Below are 7,893 nucleotides of genomic sequence, written 5' to 3' on the forward strand. Positions count from 1 at the left end.
CCTGCTTCCATTTTGTTCATTCTGCTCTCTGATGGTGCTTGCAAATATCGATGTTTCAAAGAGGGCTGCTTTTCAGTAGGGGGTTTGGGAAGGCGTTCACATCACCATCTCTACAAATGGTGGGTAATTGTTGATGGATAGGCCTACCTCGAGGAGAAGGGAAAAGGGTTTAACCATGGCCTCCTGCCATGCTGAGTGGTTTGAGGCCTGAGGCAGGCTCCATGAGCTTAACTTTATCTTTCCCTTCAGAACCAGTGACGAATCCAAAAGGATAAAGGTAGACTTTAGACACCAAAGGAACACTGAGACTTAAATAGAAAAGCAAATTTTCATCTCAGTTGGATAAAAAGGGGCCAGAGGAAATGACTCAGCTTACTGAAAGAAAAGGCCAAGACTGAGGTGGGCCTAGCAGCTGGGTTTCTGCACCTGTCCAGCCCTCCGTCTCATGACCGGCCAGCCCCCAGCCTCAGCTATTGTTTTGGTTTCTCAGGGTGTATTCAGAGAGTGGAACAGTGATTGTGGAGCTTGAAGAGGAGAGGGGGGCAGTCATTAGGAAGAGAAGGGAATCATAACATTGGCCAGTAGTGGCCAGAGTAGTTACTAGGAGGTCTTCTTTGGCTGTGAAAAAAAAAATTCAAAGTAAGAAGAATTTCAGTAACCGTGTCAATCATAGAAAAGTAATTTTATAGAAGAGGCCATGCAAATTATGCCTCGTGGTGGAATAAGATAGCTGACCATAGGGAAAAGAAACTTATTTGAGAACCTAGAAGTGATCAACATAGTAGGCAGTAGTGGTCATCTAAGTGCTCTGATAAGAGGACTTTATTTCAGAAGCATCGTTGGAGAAGTGAAATCCTTGGTCACTCATTTTTTGGAGATTAAATTTACCAAAACCTCTTGTCAAGAAGCACCAGGATATCATTGCAAGTATGCTGTATCTTTTTTCCTATACTTAAATAAACTTTTAATTTTAGAATAGTTTCAGTTGTGGAGATAGTACAGAAATTTCCCATATGTACCATACTGAATTTCCCGTATTATTAACATCTTACATTAGTATGGTACATTTGTCACAACTAATGAACCAATATTGACACATTTAAAAAATAAAACCCATAACTTATTCATATTTTCTTGGTTTTTCCCTAATATCCTTTTTCTTTCCCAGGATCCCATCCAGGATACCACATTATATTTATTTGTCTTCTTGTCTGTGACAAGTTACTTGTTTTTAATGACCTTGACAGTTTAAGGAGTACTGTTCAGGGATTTTTTTAGAATATCCTTCAGTTTATGTTATATTTTTCTTATGATTAGACTTGGGGTTATGGACTTTTGGGAGGAAGAACTTAGAGGTAAGGTGCCATTTACATCACATCCTATCAAGTGTATATACTATCAGTGTGATGTCACTATTGGTGTTAACCTTGATCAGCTGACTGATGTAGTGTTTGTCATGCTTCTCCACTATAGAGTTACCCTTTCTCCCTCCTTTGCCTACTATTCCTTTTGGAAGGAAGTCACTCTGCCCATCCCACACTTAAGAGGTGGAGACTTATGCTCCACTTACCCGTGAGGGAGGAGTATCTATAAATTACTTTGAATTCTTATGCGTGGAATATTTATCTCTTTTCCCCAATTTATTTATTTATTCAGTCATTTATTTATATCAGTATGGACTCATGAGTATTCATTTTATACTTTGGGTTGTGGTTCGATACTACCTTATTTATTGTGTTGCATAAACTGTTTTGGCCATTGGGAGCTTTGGCCATTGGGAGTTTGTCAGTTGGCTCCTGTGTCCTTTTGACAAACCTCTCATTTTTCTTTTTGAGCACTTCCTTACTTTCCCACACTATAAGATGTTCCAGACTCATCTTGTATATTCCCTGTCCCAGCCCTAGAATCAGCCTGGAATCATTTCTCCAGGACTCTCTGGTTCCTTTTATTGAAGAATGGGATTAGAAACCAAGATCTGGGCACTAAGTGTGTTATATCCTTTTAAAATGTTGCAACCCATTAAGGAGAAGAATTGTGGTAAGAAATCCTAAATCTTGTAACATTAATTCATCCATCTAAACATTCATTGCAAAAATTTTTCGAAAGCTTACAACATTCCAAGCTCAGTGCTAATACTGGGAATACAAAATAAAGAGTAATATTTGTATTGAAGCTCACAGTTGGCTAGCAGCAGGAGCTTAGACATTACACAAATGCTGTGATAAAATCTTGCTTGGTTAGTTTTATTTGGCAAATATTTATCATATGTGCAGTTGGTATTGTGCTAGGTACTTGAGATACAAAGAGAAATATAGCCCAGTTGCTGCCTTAAGGAACTTACTGTACATTTAAGTGATGTGGAGTGGGGTGATCAGAGAACACAGGTAAACAGGCAGTCAAAACACAGGGTGATCTGAGGTGCGGAATCTATTCCTAATTTGCAGTTTGGGATTTGCACAATGCACCTTCCCCAAGTAGCTTTCCAAAAGGCAATCTCTGAGAACAATATCTTAGTCCCCAAAGGCCTATATTAGCAGTAAATCTAGCTAATAGTGTCTGCCTTCCCTAATGTGTTCAGAAATCCTTCAGGATTTTACTCATGTACAAAATGTTTGCCCTATCTCACCATTAGAGCTTGGCTTGTACAGAATCTTCCATAACTGCTCCCAGAAAGTGTTCTGGAAAGAGTGCACATGCCTAGCTTGAAGACTTGGTCCTTTTCTTACTGCTGCCTCCCCCTGGAGCTGGAGCATATTACTGTCGCCTTCTATGAAACATTGTGTTGGGGCTAAGTCCCCTGCCCTGGTCTTATTTACTTAAATATGGAACTGTCCAGTCACTTAAAAATTTTCTGAGACTGAATCAGCAGCTCAGATGTATTTATATTGTAATGGAAGAAATTAATATGTATGGAAATGCCCATTAAATTAGTCTGAGTTTGTATGGATTGATGGACTTGGAGCCATGTCATTTGGGTTTACAAATGGATGACTTTGGCCAAAGCTGTTGAATGTAGGAATGAGCTTTTGATAGTGCCCTCTCAGTCTCCGTTTCCTAGGTATGTGACCTTGGACAAGTCTTTTAATCTCCCATCTGTAAAGCGTAGGGACATGATATATTTACTCACTTCCTTGTGGGCCTGTTGTGAGTATCCAAAGAGTAAAGGGTGGGAAATCATTTTTCCAAATGAAAAGTATGATGATAACAGTAGTACTATTAATAATTATTTTTATCAATAAAATATTCATTGAGTTTATATGCACATAACTTTGGAACTGGATAGACCTGGGTTTAATGCCTAATTCTATGACTTTGAGCAAATTATTTCCCTTTCTGAGCTTCAATTTCCTCACCTAGAAAATGGGCAATAATAGTAATTTTAGAAAGGGAGCCAACATATGTGTTTGAATACTTGGTGTTGTGGACTGCATGTTTGTGTCCCCTCAAAATTCGTATGTTGAAACTGTAACCTCCAATAGGATGACATTAGAAGATGGGGCCTTTGAGAGGTAATTAGGTCATGAGGGCAGACCCCCCATCTGGGATTAGTGACCTTATAAGAAGGGAAAGAGTGCCAACTCTCTCTCTTTCCACCATGTGAGGACACAGCAAGACGACTGACTGCCATCTGCAACCCAGAAGGGGACTCTCACCATAATATGGCCATGCTGATTCTCTGATCTCGAATTTCTAGAACTGTGAGAAATAAAATTTCAGTTGTTTAAACCACCCAGTTTATGGTATTTTGTTACAGCAGCCCAAGATGACTAAAGCACTTGGACTAAGGTTATTTATCATCATTATCAGCACAACAATGGTGGCAGGATTCACACCTAAGAGAAGCACTAAATGGTGTAATATTTGTGAGGATTAAATGACATAATTGATTCATTTCACAAATATTTACTGATATTTTCTAGGTGCTAGAAAATATCAGTAGGGAACAAAGCAGACAAAAATTCCTACTCTCATAGAGCTAACACTGTAGTGGTGGGAGATAAACAATAGAAACATAAATTAAGTGCAATATGTAGCCTGTCCAATGGTAATAGGTATTATGAATAAGGATTAACTAGAGGAAGGAGTTTCTAATTTTAGGTAGGGTGGGCAAGGAAAGCCTCAGTGAGAAGGTGGCCTTTGTGTAGCGACCTGAAGCAGTAGAGGGAGAGAATCAGAAGGCTACCTGGGGAAAGTGCTTGTGAGGCAGAGGGAAGAGCAAATATAAAGGCCCGAGGTGAGAGCTGACAGCAGGCATGGCTGGATCTTCAGCTTCTTAATTAAAATTAAGGCAAGACACTGGTGGGGAAGTCTGCCCAAGACCTGGTTCTGATTTCTTCTTAGAATGTTTATCCCAAACAGTCAGCTTGAGGTTGATGTAGGGCGATACTCTTATCACGTTGGCACCGTAAACTGGCTGCATAGCTTTATCCTAAGCCTGCTCTTGATGGCACAGTCCATCTGGGCTGGCTTGGTTTTAAACCAAAAATACAACAATGGCACACCTCTTTTAACTTCCAGTTTCTAAGAAACATGCCTAACCAACCAAAAATGCTTACTATGCTCTAGGATGAAGGTCTCAGTTTCTCTTTGTCAAAGGGTCCTAAAGTCAGAAAAAGGGGGCATGCATAGCCTCCAGGGGCCTGGGGCCACAGTCTTCAGTGACGCTGCAAGCTTGAAATTTCCTGAAAGCTTGAGTTTATCTTAACTAATGTCGGATTTACAATATATTTTTTCTACTTTTATAAAATACTAAGCCTTCAAAAAAATGAACACTCCAAAATAAGTTATATTTATCCTAAAGCTTTATATACCCATTAGTACACCACCATGTACCTTCTTGAGAAGTATAAAAAATTGGGTTGTACTAAGTAGAATTACATGGGGTTTTCAGGCTAAATACTCTTGTTCAAACTGTGTCATATCTATAAAACTTGTGAGTTCCAAGTTGCATGCAAATGTAACCCATGCCTGATTTCCTTCTAGTCATATTACCTCCAACATACATTTTCCAAAGTGGTTAAGCATTGACCCTTTTTTTTTGTTTTTTTTTTCTTTCCCATTATTTTATTTTTATTTATTTATTTTTTTAACATCTTTATTGGAGTATAATTGCTTTACAATGGTGTGTTAGTTTCTGCTTTATAACAAAGTGAATCAGTTATACATATACATATGTTCCCATATCTCTTCCCTCTTGCGTCTCCCTCCCTCCCACCCTCCCTATCCCACCCCTTTAGGTGGTCACAAAGCACCGTAGCATTGCCTGTTTTTGACACCCTTCTCTTTTGCCTTGTGCTTGCTTTTCTTTTCCTTTTCTTTTTTTTTTTAATTGAAATGTATTTGGCGTATAGCATTGTGTAAGTTTAAAGCCTACAACATGTTGATTTGATACTTTTATATATTGCAATATGATTGCCAGTGTAGGGTTAGCTAGCACTTCTATCATGTCATGTAATTATCATTTCTTTTTTGGTGGTGGGAATAATTAAGATCTAGGCTCTTAGCAAGTTTGATGTTTATAATACAATTTATAAGACAGAGTTTTCCCCTCTGTCCTCTCACTAGTAGCAGTGCTTATCCTTTTTGTGTTCAAGTCTCTTTTTGTCTTCTTACTTATATTGTTTAAAATATGTTTGCTGAAGTCAGACTGCTTTTTTTTTTTTTTTTAAGCAGGTATACTGAGATATACTGCCTAGGTTTTGAATCGTGCCTCCACTATTTACTGGCTCTGTGACTTGGACAAGTTACTTAACCTTTCTATGCCTGTTTCTTTATTTTAACATGAGGATAATCATAGAATCTGTCACCTAGGGCTAAATGAGTTAGTGTCTGCAAAATGCTTAGAACAGTGCGTGACATACAGAAAGTGCTCAGTAAGTGTTATCTATTGTCTATTATTATTACTGTCTGCTTTTTAACATACTGGCTCACTGGAGTGTGCTTAACGCAAGTAGAAGCATTCATCTTGCTCTTCCTTCACTCAGAGTTATCTAGCTGCTCTCTTCTGAGTGCTCCCACAGTGCTTCGTACAAACTCTAGGCCTTCTCATTGCATTGTAATTATTTGATTACGAAGTCTCGTCTCTCCTGTTAGACGAGTGGTTTTCAACTGGCTGTGAAATTTTGCCCACTCCCCTCCAGGGAGCATTTGGCGATGTCTGGAGACATTTTTGGTTGTCACAACATTTTGATAGCACAACTGAGGCAGAGTGCTACTGGCATCTAGTGGGTAGGGGCCAGGGACTCTGCTAAACTGCTACACATCCTACAATGCACAGGATAGCCCCACACAAAGAATTATTCTGCCCCAAATGTCAATAGTGTCGTGGTTGTGGTTGGGAAACCCTGCCCTGGACTGTGAATCCAAAAGGCAGATCTCATCCATCTTTATATATCCAACTCTGATATAATGCCTGGTCTGGAGCAGGCATCCAAACTGTTTATTGAATTGGTTATTGCATGAATACTATTGATGCAGAGGACATGATATTTCCGGTGGAAGTTCTGTCTTCATAAATTCTTATAGAAGACTATTAACCACAGACTCTGATGTTTGTGTATTTATCAGATGTTTATCATAAGACTCAAAAAGACAGCACTGATAGCTATGTAGGAGAGGCTATCTGCTCTGGATATCTGTATGCTAGATATCTAAGCATATTTAATTTCCATCCTTTTTTGTAGTACCTGACCCTCAGTGAGGGCCTCATCCATATAGATCCTCTGATGCACAACCGCTGAGTATGATTTTGACTTATATTAGGTCTCTACCTAAGAAAAGTCCTAAGAAGATTTCTAATGTTTTTTATTTCTGCACACTCCGCCCCCCCCCCCCCGCCCCCGTTCACTCTCTGTTTCTCTCCCTGTCTCTCTCTTTCCTTCTCTCTCTGTCTGTCTCTCAGCTTCCTTCCATGTGACCTCTGGAAATGGCCGGAAGGACAAGATTCCCTAACCCTCTCCATCATTCCTTGATTCCTTGAATTGCAGAGTGAATCAACACAGAGGTAGAGCCTCTCCCTTTTCCTCTGCCTCGCCAGTTGCTACCAGTCTGGATAGAGAGGAAATTACTAAAAATTGAACGAAGGCCTCCAGCAGGGCTATGAGGAGATCTAGCCCATTTTTAGCACCTTTTAATGTGAAAATGTCTCTCAGCAGGACTTCCCCCCTCATTGTTTGTTTAGTTATATGATCAGGAAGTGGACACGATTTTCTTGAATTATTCCTGCCAGACACTAAATTATATCTCAAAGAGCAAACCTTTTGATTTTTTTTCTCCACCATTCATTTTCATTTTTGTTATCACACCAAGGCTGGCTGGCTGATCCAGTTGAAGCAATTTTCTCACTAAATTCCAGTGAAAGTGAAAAAAAAAAAAAAGAAAAGAGCCAGTTCAGAGAATAAGCAAGAGGATTGAGTAGTTTACTATTGTAATGATGAGATCCAGGATAGAGTCCAGTTAAGTTTCCTTAACATTCTGAATGTCCCCATGAATCCAAGAAGAGAAACCATCCCAGGATAAGGGGACCATAAAAGGTGTTGGCTCAGATTTGCCAAGTACAGGGTGAGAGTGTGGGATTGGTTCAGTCTGTTTGAAGTTGTCGCTGAGTAGAAATGGGTTTGGATCAGAAGAGAAAGAGAGAAATTATGTCCTGCTGTGTAAAACAAAGTTGACATCGGTTGTAAACCAAAGAACTATTAAGGAGAGAAAGAAATGTTAGCTACGAAAAAGGGATATAATTGCTAGCCTTTTAAATTATTTCTGAGCTACTTCTATTATTTACAAGAACTGTCTATATTTGTCCAGTTTGAACCCTTTTTATACATAAATGTTAATTACTTCATTCAACAAATAGGCACCGGCTGGCTTTAGGTATTGGGACACAGAAATGAAAGA

The sequence above is a fragment of the Eubalaena glacialis genome, chromosome 3, assembly GCF_028564815.1.
Source record: "Eubalaena glacialis isolate mEubGla1 chromosome 3, mEubGla1.1.hap2.+ XY, whole genome shotgun sequence".
Lineage (NCBI taxonomy): Eukaryota > Metazoa > Chordata > Mammalia > Artiodactyla > Balaenidae > Eubalaena > Eubalaena glacialis.